The sequence below is a fragment of the Mobula hypostoma genome, chromosome 2 (genome assembly GCF_963921235.1).
Source record: "Mobula hypostoma chromosome 2, sMobHyp1.1, whole genome shotgun sequence".
Taxonomy (NCBI): Eukaryota; Metazoa; Chordata; class Chondrichthyes; order Myliobatiformes; family Myliobatidae; genus Mobula; species Mobula hypostoma.
In genome coordinates this window covers 110,779,065-110,803,560 of record NC_086098.1, presented here as the reverse complement: position 1 = coordinate 110,803,560, position 24,496 = coordinate 110,779,065, and the positions used below count along the sequence as shown (strand labels likewise).

General features: G+C 41.5%; 1 long non-coding RNA gene across 2 annotated transcripts; it reads right to left on the bottom strand.

The window, feature by feature from the left end:
* Positions 1–597: 597 nt before the first annotated feature.
* LOC134342367 (uncharacterized) lies at positions 598–22,655 on the bottom strand. Of its 2 annotated transcripts, none has more exons than XR_010017010.1 (4): positions 22,528–22,655; positions 20,381–20,438; positions 5,689–5,859; positions 598–4,623 (listed from the first exon to the last, which is right to left on the bottom strand). It is a non-coding gene; the product is annotated as an uncharacterized LOC134342367 (long non-coding RNA). The 2 variants fall into 2 exon arrangements; XR_010017009.1 differs by having other exon boundaries at positions 5,689–5,827.
* Between the last annotated feature and the right edge of the window lie 1,841 nt (positions 22,656–24,496).

Below are 24,496 nucleotides of genomic sequence, written 5' to 3'. Positions count from 1 at the left end.
TAAGCTGCTTCCAGCACAATCCTCGGACTGTGTTGGGTGCTGAAGCAAAACAATGTTTTACACTGTATGTTTCAATATGTGTGCCAAATAAGGCTATCTATGTGAATTCAGGTCTGACTTTATCTCAGAGTTTAAAATAACAGTGATATAAACTGAAAGAAAACTATAGCTCTGGACACGTGTGTGGAAACACCTACAGCTTTAGAACGCAGAGGCACACAAGCTCAATGTGCCTGTGGTCATCCATCAGGAACAGATGTCTTGCTAATGATCCATATTTTATGTTTTTCTAAGAGCTGATGAATCCCCTGATTAATCTGAATCATTTACCCATCTTTCCAAGGGTTCTCTCTTTTCTATATTTCAATTAATGTAGTGTATCTTGAAAAGGCCTTTGTATAGCGACATGCTTATTTAATTAAAAAAACAGCACAGTCTTGTAATATAACCCTTCTGGAAATAGTCTGAGTCCATTTTTTGTTCAGCCTTTCCACAGGGTGGTCATATTTTTAACAGCTCCACTCTCTGGAGAATAGAAAAACAGCTAACTTCTAAAGAAATATGATTTAAAAAATTAAAATTATGAATCAGCTGTGATAAGTTTATTTTACTCTACTTATGGCCAATGTATTATAGACTGGCTCACATAGTATTTTAAAACATAAAATAAAAAATAAATCTTTTGCAATTTACATTTATATAACATCTCCACATATATAAAACATCAAAGGTGCTTCACAAAAGCATAATCGATAGCAATGACATATTTGGTTAAGGAGCCCAAAGAAGGTTTTGTGAATGGTGCCACAACAATAACTTCTCACTTAACATCAGCAAAACCAAAGACCTGCTTATTGATTACATGTGGAGGAAACCAAAGGTTCATGAGCCAGAAAACAACACACATCAAAGTTGCTGGTGAACGCAGCAGGCCAGGCAGCATCTATAGGAAGAGGTGCAGTCGACGTTTCAGGCCGAGACCCTTCGTCAGGACTTCATGAGCCAGTCCTCATCAGGGGATCTGAGCTGGAGAGAGTCAGCAACATTAAATTCCTCGACTTTACCATTTCGGAGGATCTGTCCTGGGTCCAGCTTATAAAAGATGGCACAGCAAGGAGCATGTGCAAATTTGGAATGTCATCTAAAACCTTGACAAATTTCTGTAGAAGCATGGTGGAGAGTATACCGACTGGTTGCATCGTGGCCTGGTATGGGAACACCAATGCACTTGAATGGAAAAAAATTACAGAAAAAAATGGATACAGTCCAGTCCATCACAGTACACATCAACAAGGAGAACTGTTGCAGGAAAACAGCATCCATCATCAAGGACTCCCACCATCCAGGCCTTGCTCTCTTCTCACGTCAAGAAGGAAGTGCAGTATCCTTAGGTTCCACACCATGTCCACAAACAGTTATTACCCCTCAACCATCAGGCTTTTGAACCAGAGAGGAATAACTTCAATTACTCCAACACTGAACTGATTCCACAACCTACTTAAGTTCCTTACAACTCATTTTTTCAATATTTATTGTTTATTTATTATTTTTATTTTCTTTTTGTATTTGCAGAGTTGGTTGTCTTTTGCACATTGGGTGTCATGTGGGTTTTTTCATTGATCCTGTTGTGTTTCTTTCTACTTACTATGAATTCTCACAAGAAAATGAATGTCAGGGTTGTATATAGTGATGTATATGTACTTTGATATTAAATTTCCTTTAAACTTTTAAGCTTTGAATAAGTTATTTACAGTTTTATTAACGAAGTGGTCATATGGGATGGCCAGTGCATGGAATTCCACAGTGTAGAGCTGAGGAAGTTGAAGCATAGCCATTAGGCATGGATCAAATGGAGATACGTATTTGACCAGCTATACTCAGCGGCCACTTCATTATGCACACCTGTACACTTGCTTGTTAATGCAAATATCTAATCAGCCGATCACGTGGCAGCAAATCAATGCATAAAAGCATGCAAATATGGTCAAGAGGTTCACTTGTTGTTCAGCACATACATCAGAATGGGGAGAAATATGATCTAAGTGACTTTGACGATGGAATGATTATTGGTGCCAGACAGGGAGGTTTGAGAATCTCTGAAACTGCTGATCTCCTGGAATTGTGGTCCATCATTATGGACCCTCCCCCATCACCCATAACATGCCATCTTCTCATTGCTACCAACGAGGAGGAGGTACAGGAGCCTGAAGCCACACACTCAATGTTTCAGGAACAGATTCTTCCCATTTGCCATCATATTTCTGACTGGACATTGAACCCATGAATGCTGCCTCAGTATTTTCCCCTCTCGTCTTGCACTACTTATTTAATTTAATTTTCTTTATTATTTTTTTTATTGCAACTTATAGTTTTTATTATTATGTATTGCAATGTACTGCTGCCGCAAAAAAAAACAAATTTCACTAAGAATGGTATGAAAAACAAAAAAAAAGTGAGCAGCATCTCTGTGATCAAAAACACCTAGCTAATGAGAGAGGTCCAGAGAGAATGGCCAGACTGGTTCAATCTGACAGGAAGGTTACAGTAACTCAAATAACCGCGCCTTACAACAGCGGTGTGCAGAAGAGCATCTCTAAATGCCAAACACATTGAAACTTCAAGGGATGGGCTACAGCAGCAGCAGAAGATCACAAAAATACCCTCATTGGTCACTTTATTAAGTATAGAAAGTAGCGAATAAAGAGGCCTCTTAGTGTGAATGGGGGACGGGTGGTGGATAAGTAAATGGGTGGCATAAGCAGGTACCATGGTTGCTGAGCTAAAGCAGGTTGCAAAACTGAGTTGAAGCAATGAAAGATGAGAATTTTACATGCCTATTGTTGGGTACTGGGAATAAATATTGCATATGGAGCAGCCATCTACAATAACAAAGGATTCATTGTTGTGGATATTTGATGGGTTTTATTGATGACTGTTTTGAAAGTGAGATTAAACAGTGCCCGTCAGCAAGCAGTGGAGCTAGGAAGAAATAGTCAGTAGTCAGTCATAATGATGCTGCATCAATATTTTGAGAAGTGGGTTGCACGGAGAAGATGAGAAAGGCATGATGGGGAGTAAATGGAGAACGTTGTAGCTTTAAAACAGGAGAACTCCTTGCCGGAGGTTGATTTGTCCGTAAAGTGGAAGGGAACAGTGAGAAAACCAGAGTTAGAGTTAAAGGTATTGAAGAGGACAATGGAAAGAGGTATGAAGGAATGGTGCGGAAAAGAATCTTTACTCCCTGATATGATGTGACCTGAAGTTTTAAAGTTGTTAACATTTCTAGCAACAGATGCTGGCCTGAAAATAGTTGATGTGGTTCAGCCACATCAGAGGAACCAGAGTCAGCAATCAAGACTTTAACTGGCTTGGCTTTCTGGCATTTTTTTTTATCATTTTGTTATAAGGTCAGTGTTGGCTGATAGGTGTTTCATTTGCTTCTGCAGGAATTGTCATCAGTTCATACTCTGTAATTTACCCCTCCAGAAAGTAATGCCATTCTAAAAAAAGATTATCTTGGGGAATCTCTCAGCCCAGACAAGGAATTTATATTTTTTGATACATTCCATTTCTCAGGATGCAGGATGTCTACGTTCTGGTAAATTCCACCAACAAAATCTGCAAAAAGCATTCTCTCCTGCACTCGGAGACATGACTCAACCTAAACCAATTACCATGGAAACAGTCTGCTTTTCTTTATCTTCCTCCATTTTTTTTACCAGACTCTTGGAATAAGCTTTAGGAAACGCCACTTTAGTACAACAAAAACAATTATTTTCAGATATTAAATTAATTCTTCAGAAGCACTGTAGCTTCATTAATAACATTTTGTATTTGAAGGCATTAATATTTTCAAAATTAAGGCTTAATTTCCAATGACAGAGTAGGATTTTTGCTTTGCCTCATTACATTATCAGAGCAAATTCAAAGCTTAGTCCTTCTTCATCATGTTGAAATCCATTGGAGGGCAGAAGGGGTGGGTGTTGAGCACCCAGACATATAGATCTAGCAAAATGTCCGAACATTAGCCCAACTGTGTGTGATCTGTTGCCCTGAAACAGATCCATGTAAAATTGGTTTTCTTGCTTCCTGAGGCTTCAGGATAGCAGTCCTAAATGTAGCTGCAAATGCAGCTGCATTGGGCACGAGGCGAGTCTGGCAGAAAGATGAGTAGACTATAAGGTGGGGAAGGGTGGGTCGAGGTGGAGGAAGCATCGAAGCAGTGTCCAATGTTTAAATAGCAACTGAGTCCTATTTGCCTTAGTCTTTCTGGCTTCATGGTCAAATAAGTGAAACATCTTGGAGTGAGCTGTTTGGCTGATAATAGGATTATTCTGGGCAAGGGCCTGGTTCTCAACCAGAAGAGACTCTACTTTTCCAAAATACCCAGCTCAATCCATCCTCACTGCCACAGTCAGTGAAATTCACCTCTAAACAGCCATTGGATGGTGATCTATAAGGTAGTTGACACAGAAAATTGGGTATGAACTCAATGACATGAACTATTGCACCAAGATAACGGCCACAAGGAACATCAGGGAATGCTGAAGTGACTGCTCCTGCCCCAATGCACCAGCTGCAAAAACTGAAGCGCTGTATCCTTAGGGTGCCTTGGCGATAGTTCTGGGGGAGGAGAGGAATTAAAGATTAGATTTTTTTTTAAATTCGTCACACGTACATCAAAATATTGAAACATACAATGAAATGCGTTGTTTGTGTCAACAACCAAAACAGTATGAGTATGTGCTGGGAGCAGCCCGCAACTGTTGCCATACTTCTGGCATCGACATAGCATGCCCACAGTTTACTGACCCGAATCCATCTGTCTTTTGTATGTGGGAGAAAGCTGAAGCACCAGGAAGAAACTTACAGAGTCATGGGGACAATGTACAAACTTTATTTATTTAGTGATACAACGCAAAGTAGGCCCCTCTGGCTCTTTGAGCCATGGTGCCCCAACAACCCCACAATTCCAATTAACCCTAACCTAATCACAGGACAATTTACAATCACCAATTAACCTACTTTGGTGTGTGAGAAGAAACCAGAGCATCCAGGAAAAAACCATACATTCTAAGAGGAGGACGTGCAGACACACTGTACACAAGGGCACAAGAATTGAACTCCAAACTTCAGAATGCCCCGAGCTGTAATAGCATTGCACTAACTGCTATGCACCTGTAGACAACTCCTTATTGACAGTGGTGGAACTGAACCCAGGTCGCTAGCACTATATTGAGATAGGGACAAGCAATGCTCATTTGCCAACTATTGTAATAGCCTGCAAGAAGGAGGAGCTCTCTTCCTTCTCCTTCGGGTATACAATCTTATCTATTTTCAGTCTCCAGTGGCTCATAAAACAATGGCTGTTGTAACTGTAGTTACTGGACACAGCAGTATCTGTTGTGGTCATGTGGAAAGCCACTTCAGAAAGTGGAGGTATCTGGATGTGGTGGCCCTAACTGTACAGCCTGTAATTGCCAGGCAACCATCCAACATAAATCAATCATATCCGAATGGAAGTAAGTCTCCCTCATGTGGCAGTGATTCCTGCTTATCACCAGCTTCATATAGAAGCACTGCCAGTGACAAACCCCACAATGCCCTGCAAAGCCAACGATCTGCTTTGGTTGGCAGTCGCAATCCACGGAGAACTTCATTTGTGTATTGCCCTCGTGTATTACTTACCAGCTGAATACATGTGTTCTGCCATCTGGCAGCCTCCATGCTGCATCCTACATTCTGGAATAGTAGGAAAACAAAAGGATCCAGAGTAATCTTGATCACAGTCTTGGGTACCTTTAATAGCAGACACTAGAGCCGGCTTCTGCAAACGACACAAAGCTGAAACAGAACATCCTAGAAGATGGTTAAAAGCAAGAAGAAAGTTTGCAGTTCCACTGCCTACAGGCATCCCAAAGCATCAAAAGCAATGAGGTAATTATGAATATGATCATCAGGAAAATCACACTGGGGAATATTAGTGCATGAAGACAGAAGTGTCAGATTTAACTTGTTTCACTAGGTATGAAGGTGAAGGTGAAAGTGGTAAGGTGGTGGTGCAGTATTTGCTATTGTGTCTTATTTTAGTACATTGAGTTTCTGCCAGGACTGTTTGCAGTCACTGTCTTGCCCATTTACACTTTCACAGGGTTCCTACCACCTTTTCTGCAGCTTAACAGTTTCTGCTGTGTGGCTTCAGTTGGTGTTGCTGCTCCTGATCTTCTTCCCATCAGTCTTAAGAGGTTCAAAAGCAGCTCATCTCTAAATCCTTCAAAAGGGCCAATTAAACTGGCCTCACACAGTATCAAGCACTCCAGACTAAGTGAGGTTAGCTTTTGACAAGATCCAATGATTCAAAACAACTCTTCAAGTATTGCTTCAAATTGCCATGCTGCCAATTTTCCGTAGGGTTCCTGCACTAAGTTATATTTCAAGAAAATTTCATTGCCAGTAAAATGCTTTGGGATGCTCTTAGGTCGTAAAAGGTGCTACATAAATGCAAGTATTTCTCTTTCACTCAGTGGTGGTCTGCTAATTCCTGTCAAAATCACTGCTGGTGTTCCATCTATATTGTGGGACCACTATTTAAATACTTAAGTAAAACTGCTACCTGATGAATGTGAGTATCTGTACTGACTGGATCCTAAATAGAAGCAAAATAAAGACAGCCTCAGAGTTTGTGCAAAGGAGTTACAGGTGTTGCACCACCACGTTAACACTTTTTCAACCTACTGACTACAACTAAAGTCAACCCATTCATCTTCAAGGAATAATCTCATCAAATATAATATAATTTTAAAAACCTTTAAGATATTTAAGCAACTTATTAGACTTTCAGGACTAGCACAAAAATAAAACTATACCTGATCCAAATAACATTACGGTAACATTAGAGGATATTTTCAGTCTCCCAATGTCAGTGAAAAGGGAAAAGGAAAGTATCTGTTGGTCCATAGAAGTCCCTCAAAGCTGCTGTCAGTCTCAAAATTAAATTTGCACACCATCTCATTTGTTCAGCAGCTCTTTTTCTGAAACATGGGCCAGTGTTTTTTTTAATATACAGTAACCTTTAAATGACTTGACTTACCAAAATCTGGATTTCTCCAACTTAAACTATGACTTTCATTCTAAATTACCTTCAAGGCAACTTATGTTGTTAGGACCTGTGATTTCCTCCTACCCTCTGTATTCCCACTATATATTCGTGACTTGTGCTTTATTAAAAACAATTTTGTCTTTGCACTCCTTTTAGTATTGTTGAACATTTCACAGCAGTCATCTCAATCATGTTTGCTTTTTAGATTCAGCAATTTATAACTGTGTTGATTTCCTCCCAGGCAGCGCTGTGCTCACGTGGAGTTGAAGCGATGACTTTAGAGCCAAAAATAACTTCATGCCATTTTAAAATTTCTTCCCCTAGAAATAACCCTCAGCTTCTCTGAAACATGGTTTTGTACTTTATTTTGCTTCATTCTCCATTGCCAGCAGAAACACAACTGCACTAGCTCATAAGACTCAAGTGGTTCATTTTGTGAGTATTAAGTTAACCAATCAATTTATTAATTAGGAAAGCTTCTCTTTTTTGTATTTAGTTACATTATGCGTATGATGTACACACTTCACAAAACCAAAGGGGTTGGAATAATGAAGCTGAGCAGAGGGAAGTTTTAATTATTCTTGGACCAGTTTTAGTGCTGCTTTCTCTTAGGCTATTTTATGGGAATTGCTATCTTTCTGCTTCTTTTACTGTTGCTGGAAGCTCTATCCTTTTCCAATTTCATGCTCCCGGGAGTATAATCATATTCATTAGGATCAGGATCAGAATCAGAATCAGGTTTAATATCACTGGCATATGTCGTGGAATTTGTTGCAATACATTGCAATACATAATAACAAAAACTATAAATTACAGTAAGTATAAAGAAAGTAAAAAGAAAACTAAATAAGTAGGGCAAAAAGAGAGGGAAAATTACAAAGGTAGTGTCCATTGGTTCATTGGTCATTCAGAAATCTGATGGCAGGGAGGAAAAGCTAATCCTGAATTATTCAGTGTGTGCCTTCAGGCTCCTGTACCTACTCCCTGATGGTAGCAATGAGAAGAGGTTAAGTCTTGGGTGATGGGAAGCCTTAATGATGGATGCTGCCTTTTTGACACATCACTTCTTGAGAATGTCCTGGACACTACAGAGGCTAGTGCCCATGATGCAGCCTTCAGAGTTTACAATCTTCTGCAGCTTATGTCAACACTACACAGTGCCCCCACCCACACCAGATGGTAATACAGCCAGTAAGAATGCTCTCCATGGTATATTCTTAGAAATTTGCAAGTGTCTTTGGTGACATACCACATCTCCTCACAGTCCTAATGAAGTATAGCCACTGTCATGCCTTCTTTGTAACTGCATCAATATGTTAGGCCCAGCATATATCCTTAGAAATGTTGACACCCAGGACTGTCAAACTGTTCACTCTTTCCACTTCTGATCCCTCAATGAGGACAGGTGTGTGTTCCCTCATCTTACGCTTTCTGAAGTCCCCGATCAATTCTTTGGTCTTACTGACTTTGAGTGCAAGGTTGTTGTTGCGACACCACTCAGGCAGCTGATCTATCTCACTCCTGTACACCCTCTCATCACCATTTGAAATTCTGCCAGCAATAGTTATGTTGTCAGCAAATTCATAGATGGCATTTGAGCTGTGCCTAGCCACACAATCACTGGGTGTAGAGAGAGTAGAGCAGTGGCTAAGCACATATTCTTGAGGTGCACCAGTGTTGATTATCAGTGAGGTGGAGGTGTTATTTGCGATCTGCACAGACTGTGAGGAAGTTGAGAATCCAGTTGCAGAGGGAATTAAAGAGGCCCAAATTTTAGAGCTTTATGATCAGAACTGTAGCAAATGCTGAGCTGTAGTCAATAAACAGCAGGCTGACATAAGTAGTAGTGTTCTCCAGGTGATTCTAAGCCATGTGAAAAGCCAGGGTCCAGGTCCTTGCTTAGGCAGGGGTTGATTCTAGCCATAACAAGTCTTTCGAACCACTTCATCATAGTAGATGTGAACGCTACCAAGCAATAATCGGTTTGGGCAGCACAGTAGTGTAGTAGTTAGCACAATGCTTTACCGTACCAGTGACCCGTGTTCATTTCTTGCTGCTGCCTGGAAGGAGTGTGTATGTTCTCCTTGTGACCATATGGGTTTCCTCCAGGTACTCCAGATTCCTCCCACAGTCCAAAGACCTACTGCTTGGTAAGCTAATTGGTCATTGTAAATTGTCCCATCATTAGACTAGGGTTAAACTGGGGGATTGCCGGGGTGTGTGGATCGAAGGGCCAGAAGGGCCTACTCCACACTGTATGTCAATGTATAGATAAATAAACAAACAAACAAACTGATTATAAAACCCTCTCTTGCCACATTTCCTCCAACTTATTTATAAGATTGATACCACTAGGCAATTGAAAATTACCCTTATGTTATTTGTTAAAAAAGGATCTAGTGCTTCCCTGACATATATGACGAATAAACTCTTCTTGGGCTTCCAGCCGGGTATGGGTATTGATCTTAGCCAACGTTTCAGTGACAAATCCTGCCATCTTCCTCAGAGATGACGCCTATACATGTCTAGTCCAGTGGTATGTACACCCGTCATCCGTCCCCCCTGATTGGATGAGTACTAACCAATCAGGTTTCCACTGTCACACTTTGTTTACAACTGAATTCCAGTTCTTACTTAGAGCGAGACCTTCATCTTTATTAAAATTCTTTTTTCCTCTAGTTTTATGTTAATGGCTTCCTCCACCACGTGATTCCAAAACTGATTGGCATGGCACAGTAGGTTAATGCCATCAAAGTCAATCCTATGGCCATTGCAAATGCAATATTTTGCTGCCACTGATTTCTTTGGCTAACCCAAACAGATACACCTCCTGTGCTCCTTGATGCAGGTTTCCACCATATCTGACCATTCACAGGGGATCCTGAGCACAGGAGCACAGAAGATGTATCCGTTTGGGTTACCCAGAGAAATCAGCGGTAGCAGAACATTGATTCATAATGGCCATGGGATTGACTGATGGCACAAAACTACTGTGCCATGCCAATGGCTTTTAGGACCACCTGGTGAAAGAAGCCATTGAAATAAAACTAGAGGAAAAGACTTATTACAAAGCTAAAGGTCTCACTCTAAGTAAGAACTGGAACTCGCTTGTAAACAAGAGACCTGACTGGATGAGTACTAGCCAATCAGGAGGGATGCATGACAGGGTTATATATGCCACCCGGCTAGACCCGTTGGCCAGACTAGACCCAGGCGTCATCCCTGTTGAAGGTGACAGCGTTTGTCATCGAAATTTCAGTTAAAATCGATACCTGTACCTGGCTGAAAGCCCAAAAACAGTTTATTCATCATAGTATCTGCTGTCAGAAAGAATCTTCGAGAACTGATCACATCCCTAACAGAGCACTTTACTTCCCATGCTGACCATGAAAGACAACCTACATACCAAACCCATTATGGAGCTACTTTACTTTGCACATAGTTCTGCAGTGCTCCTTGGGCTCTGCACATTTTGTGCACTGACAGGACTTTCCTTTGTGGAGCGTGCCAAGGAAAATTAGTAGACTTCGGCACTCTGGAATTCTGTAACAGGGGAATCAGAGTCAGGTTTAATATCGCCAGCATATGCTGTGAAACTTGTTATGTGGCAATACATAATAAAAACTGTGAACTACAGTAAGAAATATATATATTATATATGTATATTAAACAGTTAAATAAGTAAAACAAAAAGAGAAAAAAAGTAGTGTTCGTGGGTTCATTGTCCATTCAGAAATCTGATGGCAGAGGGGAAGAACCTATTCCTGAATTGTTCCGTGTGCGCCTTCAGGCTCCTACATCTCCTCCTTTCACCAGGGCATGTCCTGGTGAAAGGGGTGCTTAATGATGGATGCTGCCTTATTGGGGAATCGCTCCTTGAAGATGTCCTGGATGCTGGGGAGGCTAGTGCCCATGGTGGAGCTGACTGAGTTTACAACTTTCCTCAGCTTATTTTGATCCTATGAAAATAAAGCTTCCATTGACCTGCCACACCATGTGCCATTAACACAGCCTCACACTGTTCATCTGGCTGCAGTCCATACATTTCCACGTTATTTCATTCATGGACCATGTCAGTTACTCAGGTGTAGAGCTGACCTCCAGCCATGTAATCTCCTTTAGACGGAGAATATTAAAAAGGTGGGGTCAAATCTCCTTCAGAATAATTGAGATATCTAAGGATATTCATCAAAACTAAGGATAATTATTCATGGTCTTAAGCTAATTAGCTTCCAAAGGAATAACCTTCCCCATTCCAACATCTATGATGTCCAATACAATGCCTGCCCTTTCTCTCGCAATACATTTATGTAAAATAGTTAATACTAATTAGATATTCATCCAGAGCACCTCAGGTATTCTGGCTCATAAATTGGTTTCTAAATTAGGGAACGTTTCTGTGGTTTGATAGGTTGATGAGTTTAGGCATCAAACTCATTTCCTATGCTTCTTCAAGTGTGCGGATGTTTTTAAAACAAGCACCACATGGAGGCAAAACACAGCTATTCCATTCTAGAAAGGCATTTGTTTCAAAGATCCACAAAGGAATTAAGATAACTGACTTCTTTTGCATTTAATCCTCTTGTGAGCTACTCCAAAGCTGTATAATGCTTGAATTGACTTCAACAATTGGCTATCACTGCTTAGTTCAGTGAATAATACAGGTTGATCTTCACTAATCTGGCACCATTGGGACCTGAGGAATGCCGGATTAGTGAAAATGCCGAATTACAGAAGGATCACATTAAGTGTAATCAGTGGTGGATTATCGAAGGAACCGCATTACAGATAGTTGGATTAGTGAAAGTCGACCTGAACATGAATGAACCTAGGAGATGAGCATTTGGTAAAAATGAATATACTTTTGAAATGAGGTAGACACGTACTTAACATTATGTATTTGCTTCAGGAGCCAGTAAATCAGCTTTCTGAACAGAAAAATACAATATCTCACGATTAGAGAAGAATATTTTATCATACTTTCTGCCTTCTCCAATGGGATCCTACAACTAAACATATCCTTACCTGACACCCACACCCCCAATTTCCGCACAGGTTGCTCCCTCCGCAACTCTCTTGTCCACTTGTCCCTCCCCACTAATCTCCCTCCTGCCACTTAATCTTGAAAGCAACCAAAATGTTACACCCCTCCATTCACCTCCTCCCTTACTTCCATCCAGAGCCCCAAACAGTCCTTTCAGGTGAGGCAACACTTGACCTGCGAATCTGCTGAGGTCGTCTATTGTATCCAGTGCTCCCAATGCGGCCTCCCCTATACTTTGATTCCCATTCCGACGTGTTGATCCATAGCCTCCTCTTGAGCCAAGGTGAGGCCACCCGCGTGGTGGTGGAACAATACTTTATATTTTGTCCAGTTAGCTTCCAACCTCCCGTAATTTGTTTTTCCACCTCCCTCTTCTTCTTCTTTTATTCTCCACACTGGCCTCTTTCCTCTTCTCACTTGCCTATCGCTTCCTCCGGGTCCCTTCTCCACCCTTTTTTCCTATGGTCCACTCTCCTCTCCTATCAGATTCCTTCTTCTCCTACCCACCTAGCTTCACCTATCACCTTTTAGCTAGCCTCCTTCCCTTCCCATCCCACCTTTATATTCTGGCATTTTCCCCCCTTTCTTTGCAGTCCTGATGAAGGGTCTCAACCCAAAACATCGACTGATTATTCATTTCCACAGATGCTGCCTGACCTGCTGAGTTCTTCCAGTATTTTGTGTGTGTTGCTTTAGAGTAGAGAGCCAGTACTAGAAAGCACAAATGCAAGATTAAAATAGATTAAAGAGCATGGATCATAACAAATAGAATGTTTGAAAGTCAAAAGAAATTTCCAAAACTGACAATAAATCAAAATAAATTCCAGACATTTAAATAAGACCTTTAAATTAGAAAAATACCTCAAAAGAATGAATCTGAAAAACTGCCAAGAAATGAAACTGCTTATAGTTTAAAGAGGAGCTACAAGCAGGTAAGACCATGGGACTTACCAAAGATAAGAATTTTGATGATGGTTTTACAGAAGACAGAAAGATGCAGAAGTCTAGGGAAATAATCATTAGAAATCTTATTTAATCATATTTTTCCAACATTGGTTGAAATAATTGGCAGTATGTATAAACCTTATATATGTATTTACTCCTTCATTTAATGTTTATTGATTCCAGAGATTTTTTTTAAGTTTTAAAGGAAAAGAAAGCTTTTGGAATGTTGAAAAAAACCACCTCTTCCATACAAAGCATTGGAAGATACCTTTATTCATCAAATAACCAATGAATATTATGGTCCATTTTAGGAAATATACTCAGGAATATATTCCTCAGAAAGGATGCTGGTAGTCTATGACAGGGTCTATATGAGATCACTGGGCACAAAGAAAAGGCTGGGAGTATCAATAACTGTGGCGCTTCTCTTCCTGACAAACTTAATGTATTCTATGCAAGATTCGAACAGAAGAGGAGCGTCCTGCTCCCTCCGGATGAACTGGACCTGGTGGCATCAAGATGCATCATCACCGAGGAAGACGTTAGAAGGGCCTTCCTGAAGATAAATCCAAGGAAGGCGACGGGCCCAGATGGCATCTCGGGATGAGTTCTCCGGGCCTGTGCAAGCGAGCTAGCTGGAGTGTTTGCTGACATCTTCAACTGCTCCTTGCTTCAGTCTAAGATCCCCTCGTGTTTTAAAAAGGCAACAATAATCCCGGTGCCGAAGAAGAGCAAGGTGGCATGCCTGAATGACTATCAACGTGTGGCTCTGACATCAATTGCTATGAATTGCTTCGAGCGATTGGATATGGCACACATCAACCACAGCGTACCGGTCAACCTCAACGCTTTGCAATTCGCCTACTGGAGCAACAGGTCAACGGCAGACGCCATCTCTCTGGCCCTACATTCCTCCTTAGAACATCTGGAGAATAAAGACACATATGTAAGGCTCCTTTTCATTGACTACAGGTCTGCTTTTAATACCATCATTCCAAATAAACTGATTCCTAAGCTCCGGAACCTAGGCCTTAGCACTCAGATCTGCAGCTGGATCTTCAACTTCCTCACAGACAGGACCCAGGCTGTAAAAATAGGGGACAAGCTCTCCTCCACAATCACTCTGAGCACCGGTGCCCCACAAGGCTGTGTACTCAGCCCCCGGCTGTACTCACTGTACACCCATGATTGTGTGGCCAAGTTTCCATCAAACTCAATATATAAGTTTGCTGATGACACCACAATTGTCGGTCATATCTCAGGCAACGATGAGCTTGACTACAGAGAGTAAATTAAGAACCTGGTGGCATGGTGCAAAGACAATAACCTGTCCCTCAACGTCAGCAAAACGAGGGAATTGGTTGTTGACTTCAGAAGGAGTAGCGGATCGCACAACCCCATTTATGTTGGTGGTGCGCAAGTGGAACAGGTCAAAAGATTTAAGTTCCTTAGGGTCAATATGACAAATGACCTGACTTGGTCCCAAACAAGCAGAGTCCACTGCCAAGAAGGCCCACCAGTGCCTTTACTTCCTGAGAAAACTAAAGAAATTTGGCCTGTCCCCTAAAACCTTCACTAATTTTTATAGATGCATCGTGGAAAGCATTCTTCTAGGGTGCATCACAACCTCGTATGGAAGTTGTCCTGTCCAAGACCGAAAGAAGCTGCAGAAGATCGTGAACACAGCCCAGCACATCACACAAACCAATCTTCCGTCCTTGGACTCACTTTACACCACACGCGGTCGGAGCAGTGCTGCCAGGATAATCAAGGACACGACCCACCCAGCCAACACACTTTTCGTCCCTCTTCCCTCCGGGAGAAGGCTCAGGAGCTTGAAGACTCATACGGCCAGATTTGGGAACAGCTTCTTTTCAACTGTGATAAGACTGCTGAACAGATCCTGACCCGGATCTGGGCCCTACCCGCCAAATATCCGGACCTACCTCTCGGTTTTTTTTGCACTACCTTACTTTCCCTTTTCTATTTTCTATTTATGATTTATAATTTAAATTTTTAATACTTACTATCGGTTTGTACCCCAGGGAGCGGGAAGCACAGAATCAAATATCACTTTGATGATTGTAAGCTCTAGTATCAATTGTTTGGTGCCAATAAAATGAAGTAAAGTAAAGGAATGGTGTTAGCAACTGGTTGTCTATTGAAGGAAGTGGCATATGATCCATTGAATAGCTGGAGGCTGACATAACTGCCCAAAGGCAAGGTATGGGGCACTGAAGGAAGCTATGTAGAGAACAGCTGTTTTGGTGAGTAAAGTTTTCAGTAAAATGCCAGTTCTGGTCAACTTGCTAATTTGGCTGTGCCCAGTCTATTTTTTAGTTAAAACTTGTATATCTACAACCCAAAGCCACATAGAAGAGATATTGGGCCAGCTGACTGAAAGCATCGTCCAAGTGACAGGTTAAAAAGAGAGTTTGAAAGGAAGAAGGAGAGATAGAAGCGAAAAATAGTTTAAATAAACATAGCTTTCCAGCAGTGAAAGAACTACATTCAGGAATGCTCAAGAGGCCAGAATTGGAAAAGCATAGTTGTCTTGTAGGCTGTAAAAGCTGAAGATGACTTCTGAGATCAGAAGGGGCAAGACTATTGAAGGAAACAAGCACATTGCTCAGAATTATAATATTGAGGCACTACTAGAAACTCATCTAGTTCAGGGAGGACAAGGATAATGGGTGAACAGGGTTTGATAGGAGTCATTTTTGGACAGCCTCAACATTATAGAAATAGAACACATGGAAGGTTGACTGGGACTGCAATTGGATAAACACAGCAGGGACATGGATGAAAATTTCACTGCCAGGTGAGCTGAGGCAAGGGGAAGTTATGATGAAAATGAAGCAAACAAAATCTAAATAATGATGACACTGTAGTGACGATGGCGTAGCAGTTAGCATAGTGCTATTACTGCACCAGCCACCTGGGATTAATTCCTGCTGCTGTCTATAAGCAGCTTGTACGTTCTCCCCGTGACTATGTAGGTTTCCTCCAGCGCTCCAGTTACCTCTCATATTCCAAAGACGATTGGGTTAGCAGGCTCACTTGTCACAGGGGTGTAATTGTGTGGCACATTTGTTGGGCCTGTTACCGTGCTGTATCTCTAAATAAATAAGATTAGATATGTCTTTACAACTCCAGTTAAAGGAACTTTCTGCTCACTCATTACTGGGATCAGATAGGTAAATGCTGGGTGGGTGTGCACAGGTGTGAAAATGGGCTGAATGCACAGATGGCATTATCAGGGGCATTGGCTAGATGAAAATTAGAAGGTGACTAATGTGACAATTTTGAGCAACACCCAAAGATTTTCCAGGGGAGACGAAGAGACATTTGTTCAACTACGTCTGTCCTTTTTCATAGCCAAAATATTAAATTGTTCTCCTTGACTGGTCCTCTCCCAACAGGCTTTTAACTACTTCTTTCTTAATCAACTATTGCTCCTACTTCTCTTTGCACTATTCCAGGATAATTCTCCTCATTTCGGTCCTAATTTCAATGATGATCATCATAAGTGTTTGTCCTATAATTCCCGATAAAAATTTGTTGCCTATTTATTTTCATTGATTTCAATAGAACTAAATTTTAGAAGTGGAACACAATGCACAGCTGCTGCTATTTATGTGCATTACTACAGGCAATCTAAGAAAGATTTATACTCCTGTGTATTAACCACTGCCAATGACTCGTATCAGTTTACAAGAAGAAGCAGAAACAGGACTAGGCCATTCAACCTGCTCTGCCATTCAGTAAAGACATGACAGATCTCTAACCTAAGTGTTACTTTCAGGTACAAACCATATAGCCCCTCATTCCCAGAATATTGAAAAATTGCTGTCCCAGTTGATCTTTCTCTTCGGCAGAGAACTGCAAACATGATCTACAGGTGCAGACATTTCTCATGTAGCAAATAAGAAGCTGCAGAAACCCATCGTCAGCTCCTGGGTCCTCAGAGGCTCCATCTTCCTCTCACCCCAACCCTGCCCTCTCCACTGACACCCCCAGCCTCCGCCCTCCCCCCTCTGATCCCAGCTCTCATCCATGCCGGGTCTTTACCAGCCCCTCTGACCTTCTACTGTCGGAGGCAGAGCGCTCTGTCCTCAGTAAGGGCCTCACCTTTGTCCCCCTTCGCCCACACCTCAGCGAGTTCCGTGTTCGCCATGATGCGGAACTTTTCTTCCGCCGTCTCCGTCTCCGAGCCTACTTCTTCAGCAAGGACTCTTCCACCCCCACCGATGACCCCTTCTCCCGTCTTCAACCCTCCTCTTCTTCATGGACATCCCGCTCTGGTCTTCTGCCTACTCTGGATCTCTTTATTGCTAACTGCCGACAGGACATCAACCGTCTCGACTTCACCGCACCTTGTTCCCATTCCATCCTCACTCCTTCCGAACGCTCTGCTCTCCACTCCCTCTGCACTAATCCTAACCTTATTATTAAACCCGCCGATAAGCGGGGTGCTGTTGTAGTCTGCCACACTGACCTCTACTTTGCCGAGGCACAGCGACAACTCGCGGATACCTCCTCTTATTTACCCCTCGACCGTGACCCCACTAAGGAGCACCAGGCCATTGTCTCCACACCATCACTGACTTTATCCGCTCAGGGGATCTCCCATCCACTGCTACCAACCTTATAGTTCCCACACCTCGCACTTCCCGTTTCTACCTCCTACCCAAGATCCACAAACTTGCCTGTCCTGGCCGTCCTATTGTCTCAGCTTGCTCCTGCCCCACCGAACTCATTTCTGCATACCTCGACACGGTTTTATCCTCCCTTGTTCAATCCCTTCCTACCTATGTTCGTGACACTTCTCACGCTCTTAGACTTTTTGATGATTTTAAGTTCCCTGGCCCCCACCGCTTTATTTTCACCATGGATGTCCAGTCCCTATATACTTCCATCCCCCATCAGAAAGGTCTCAAAGCTCTACGCTTCTTTTTGGATTCCAGACCTAATCAGTTCCCCTCTACCACCACTCTGCTCCGTCTCGCGGAATTAGTCCTTACTCTTAATAATTTCTCCTTTGGCTCCTCCCACTTCCTCCAAACTAAAGGAGTAGCTATGGGCACCAGTATGGGTCCTAGCTATGCCTGCCTTTTTGTTGGCTTTGTGGAACAATCTATGTTCTGTGCCTATTCTGGTATCTGTCCCCCACTTTTCCTTCGCTACATCGACAACTGCATTGGCGCTGCTTCCTGCATGCATGCAGAACTCGTTGACTTTATTAACTTTGCCTCCAACTTTCACTCTGCCCTCAAGTTTACCTGGTCCATTTCCGACACCTCCCTCCCCTTTCTAGATCTTTCTGTCTCTGTCTCTAGAGACAGCTTATCCACTGATGTCTACTATAAGCCTACTGACTCTCACAGCTATCTGGACTATTCCCCTTCTCACCTTGTCTCTTGCAAAAACGCCATCCCCTTCTCGCAATTCCTCCATCTCCGCCGCATCTGCTCTCAGGATGAGGCTTTTCATTCTAGGACGAGGGAGATGTCTTCCTTTTTTAAAGAAAGGGGCTTCCCTTCCTCCACTGTCAACTCTGCTCTTAAACGCATCTCCCCCATTTCATGTACATCTGCTCTCACTCTATCCTCCCGCCACCTCACTAGGAATAGGGTTCCCCTGGTCCTCACCTACCACCCCGCCAGCCTCCGGGTCCAACATATTATTCTCCGTAACTTCCGCCACCTCCAACGGGATCCCACCACTAAGCACATCTTTCCCTCCCGCCCCCCGCATTCCGCAGGGATCGCTCCCTACGCGACTCCCTTGTCCATTCGTCCTCCCCATCCCTCCCCACTGATCTCCCTCCTGGCACTTATCCATGTAAACGGAACAAGTGCTACACATGCCCTTACACTTTCTCCCTTACCACCATTCAGGGCCCTAAACAGTCCTTCCAGGTGAGGCAACACTTCACCTGTGAGTCGGCTGGGGTGATATACTGAGTCCGGTGCTCCCGATGTGGCCTTTTATATATTGGCGAGACCCGACGCAGACTGGGAGACCGCTTTGCTGAACACCTACGCTCTGTCCGCCAGAGAAAGCAGGATCTCCCAGTGGCCACACATTTTAATTCCACATCCCATTCCCATTCTGACATGTCTATCCACGGCTTCCTCTACTGTAAAGATGAAGCCACACTCAGGTTGGAGGAACAACACCTTATATTCCGTCTGGGTAGCCTCCAATCTGATGGCATGAACATCGACTTCTCTAACTTCTGCTAATGGCCCACCTCCCCCTCGTACCCCATCTGTTACTTATTTTTATACACAGTCTTTCTCTCACTCTCCTTTTTCTCCCTCTGTCCCTCTGAATATACCCCTTGCCCATCCTCTGGGTCCCCCCACCCCTCCTTGTCTTTCTTCCCGGACCTCCTGTCCCATGATCCTCTCGTATCCCTTTTGCCAATCAGCTGTCCAGCTCTTGGCTCCATCCCTCCCCCTCCTGTCTTCTCCTATCATTTTGGATCTCCCTCTCCCCCTCCAACTTTCAAATCCCTTACTCACTCTTCCTTCAGTTAGTCCTGATGAAGGGTCTCGGCCTGAAACGTCGACTGCACCTCTTCCTAGAGATGCTGCCTGGCCTGCTGCGTTCACCAGCAACTTTTATGTGTGTAGCTGCAGAAACTCATCAGTTCAGGCAGCAGCTGTGTGGGGAGATGGACAGTCAAAGTTGCAGTTTGAGACTTGGCATCTGGACTCTGAATTCTATTAATCCTGAAGGAGGCCTCACAATTGCGATGGAGGCTTCTGTATGAGTGCTACAGACAGCAAGGGCCACAAGTTTCCAGCTGATTGGTTCCACTAAGCATGTTTGAGCATCTCTTGTAACCAAACTGCCAGGTGAACAGAGGACCCTGAAAGAACCAAATACAGATCATGCAACATGTAATGCCCTCAGTGGCCCATTATATTTCATTTTACTTTGAAAGTGAATTACTTAAGCAGAAGAATGGGCTACTTCACACATATTAGCTTCCTTCCTAAATGATTTTGAAATTTGGTCATGTAGCACAAGTAATTACTTTTTACACTGGTTGATTGGTTAATTGTTGTCACATGTACCGAGGTACAGTGAAAAGCCTTCCTTGTGTATTATCCATACAGATCAGTTCATTACAATGGTGCATTGAAGTAGTACAAGGTAAAAAAGTTACAGAATGCAGAATAAAGTGTTACACTACATAGGAAGTACAGTGCAGGTATACAGTAAAGTACAGTGTCACAACAAGGTAGATTGTCAGGTCAAGAGTCATTCATTAGACTTACAACAGCAAAATAGAAGATGCCTCTGGGCCTGGTGGAATACGTTTTCAGGCTCTTGTATCTGTGATGAGAAAAAAAATAGTTGACAGTACTAATTGTCACCAATGACTTAAATAGATTTACCATTGCAAGCTGGTTTATCAGGCAAGAAAGCAGACATATATTGCAACCTGAAAGGTTATAGTTGTGGATAGGTCAGATATTTAAGTAGCACATTACATTTGTGTTGATGAGGTACAAGACATAAGATACAATTTCCATACATTTTTGACACAGATATTAGCGTGTTATGTGTTAGATTCTATGGATTCTTATGTGCTTATGTTGCTTATATACATTTCTATGCATTTTCCATGCCAGAGAAGCACAATTCCTAGGCTTACCTTAACACTCCTCACTAAGAAACATATTTTTGAAACAAACTGCAAAGTTCATATCATCGTGCCCTTCCCCATACTTTTTCATACATCTTTTCCACTTTTTCTCTTTGAAGAAAGTTTACTCTTTTAGCTTGTTTTATTTTTGTTTCTTTCCCATTTTTTTAATTCCTTTACTGTTTCAGTACTGCTTCTGAATGTTTCATCTCCATCTCCTTTTCCATTGCCTTGTACTCCCTTCTTTCTTTTACTTTTTATTTATAGTAAGCTACTCTCAATTATTTTTCAATTTTCTGCCAGCAGAATCCAGCAATAATAAACTGTGACGTTCCTGATACAAAATGGGTTTTCCAGGGGTCCCAAGGAAACCAAGTGGTATTTCATGTAAAGTGCCCAGTCCAACAAAAAGCATGCAGAAACAAAGCCTAGGAAATGCCTTCTGATTCTATTTTATGACTGAGTTTTTTGTTAAGCATCAAAGAGTTCATACAGTGAGAGAACTCACAATGCAAGAAAAGTCTTCAAAATATTATTTCACACTTGGCGATTGTATAGGCAAGTTTTGTCCCGCACTACTTAATATAATGTAAAATATTAACTGCCTTTGCTGAGTATCTAAGGGTGCTATTATGCCATACGATGCTTTTAATCTCAGTAGAACCTATCAGTAAAAATAATCAAACTTTCCTGGATTCATCCTTAAATTGTTTGTTCCTTCTAGCAATTCAATATTAACTTGTATTATCATTATGCTCCAATAAAATACTAATCCTAAATATACTAAAAACAAAGGAAAAGCCATTCGCTTTGTTGACCTTTAAAAAAGAACCTCAATTTTCTTGTAGACTGTATCTAATATTCATTCTTGGTTCTTTTTTTGAATAAATTATCTTGTAAATCCTGGTTACTTTAAAGATATCCATTAAGGATGTATGGATTTGAAAATATCTTCTGAAGAGCATTCCATTACAGTTAAACCCAATTACCAAGGTGACATAAACAACAATGCTATTCTGTGAAGGTATGTTAATATAGAATGACATGAAACAGAAGAACACCAAGAATTGTAGGAGCTTTTAACAAGCAAGCCCCTCGAATTTGCAAGCTCTAAATATACTTTTCTTACCATTTACCCTAAAACATCTTTTTCTCCTGTAAAATTCAATACCAGCTGATGAATTTCATCTGGAAAATATGTCATTGTTTTTCAGATATGTTCAGAAGTTTCATTTTTGCAAATGCTGTTTCTGATTAAATTGAAACTTCAGACTATTAATGGTTTACATACTAGCTCCGAAAAAGCAAAGTCATTTTTCAATAGCAAAAAAGCGAGAGACCGTTGGGAATACAAAGGAAAGAGAAAGGAATGAAGGAATGAAAAATGTTAGTTGAAAAAAATTCAGCCAAGAGAAGTCACATAGGTTAGCAAAATCATTTAGAACATATTTGAAAGTGTATCTCATTTTTTTGGCAAAAAAAATGTTTTTTATTAAACATATTACCAATGTTGTCAAAATAATTGGAGATAAATGTGTACTGTAACAAAAAGGAATTCCTGTTCTCTTTTCCAATGTAGCAAACTACAAAATTATAAATTATACAGTGCAGCGTGTTTATTTTTGTCTGCATTTTGGCAGCTATTCAACTTACTTAAATAAGCGCATTAATCAGAAATTAAACCTGAACTTGCAATTGAATTACAGTTTCTTCAACTGACAAAATCATATTTAACAAATCATTAATGATGTGACGCATCTCTGATTATTTTTATACCTTGTTTGACAGACACTTCTGGAAATGTCTTCTTGTTTAACATCGTCAGCAGAGCTTCCAGTTAAACTTCCTTACGTGGCATTAAATACTGCTGAGCTGAATGGCATTTACTCACCCCTCACTCTAAGAATCATGGTCTGACTTGGCAAGGAGTTGGAAACACATTTTTGTCACAACAGCTGACCTCCAAAGTTAGGCCCATCTGGTCCTGTTTTCAATAAGTTTTGGAATCAGACTGCACTAATTAGGAGAAAATTTTAAGTCAACAATTGAAATACTTGCTCTTTTCATATGCCCAGACTGACAGTTGGATTAAGAGTCTAATTGCTTTCATGGGTCCATCCGTTACGTTCTTTTCTCAGCACTGTAAACTCTAAGCCAGTTACTAGTGTCAACGTGCTGTGAGAAATTTTTGGATCAACTGCAGTGCTATCTATTTTGAGCTTTGTCACAGCTTGAAATTTTAATTTATTTTGATGATGCTGCCAGTCATTTTATGACAGTCCCTGATTTAATCTTAGAACACCAGGTACTTCCGTTTGAAAAAGTAGATTTATATCATTTAAGACACAAATTAGTTCTAGTCTATGCCAGTATTTATGGTGATATTTAAAAGGATAGGATGTGAAGGATGGAAAAGCTGTCAGCCAATTGTCAAGGAAGCGCTCCCTACCAAACTCGGTACATTTGCCTCTGGAATGGTATAACAGGAGAGAGGCAGGAATGAAAGCCTCAGGACAGTTGGTGAATGCCTTGACCATGGAGTTATAAATGTCATATGACAAACCTCCCTTCTGGAGACAACTAAGAACAGATTTGGATTTTGAGTTAAAGCAATATTTGTGTATATATTAATTAGCTCCAGCTTATTCATTTATTAAAAATAGGAAATGAAATCATCTTTGTACTGCTCAATAACTGAAATCACTTTAATTGTGGAACAAGTACTTGACTTACTATTTGCTAACATTATTTATGAAGTTCCTTTGTACTTGCTTTACAGCTGTTCAGAAGAGTTCATATCATATGCAACTTTAGCCTAACTGGGTGTGAGGGTGTGATGTTATGTTTCAGCATATGCACAGTTCTTAGGCAGATGATCCGAAAATCACTAACCATAAAGAAACCATACAAAAGGTCAACTACTTCTTATTTACAGTTTACTGTGAATGGCATGGTAGTGACCAAAAAATGCTATGTGACTTCTAGACCATAAGACAAGACAAAGGAGCAGAAGTGGGCCATTCGGCCCATCGAGTCTGCTCCGCCATTTTATCATGAGCTGATCCATTTTATCCTATTTAGTCCCACTGCCCCGCCTTCTCACCATAACCTTTGATGCCCTGGCTACTCAGATACCTATCAATCTCTGCCTTAAATACACCCAATGACTTGGCCTCCACTGCTGCCCGTGGCAACAAATTCCATAGATTCACCACCCTCTGACTAAAAAATTTTTTTCGCTTTTCTGTTCTGAAAGGGCACCCTTCAATCTTGATGTCATGCCCTCTCGTACTAGACTCCCCCATCATGGGAAACAACTTTGCCACATCCACTCTGTCCATGCCTTTTAACATTCGAAATGTTTCTATGAGGTCTTCCCTCATTCTTCTAAACTCCAAGGAATACAGTCCAAGAGTGAACAAACGTTCCTCATATGTTAACCCTCTCATTCCCAGAGTCATTCTAGTGAATCTTCTCTGTACCCTCTCCAACGTCAGCACATCCTTTCTTAAATAAGGAGACCAAAACTGCCCACAGTACTCCAAGTGAAGTCTCACCAGCGCCTTATAGAGCCTCAACATCACATCCCTGCTCCTATACTCTATTCCTCTAGAAATGAATGCCAACATTGCATTCGCCTTCTTCACTACCGACTCAACCTGGAGGTTAACTTTAAGGGAATCCTGTACGAGGACTCCCAAGTCCCGTTGCATCTCAGAACTTTGAATTCTTTCCCCATTTAAAT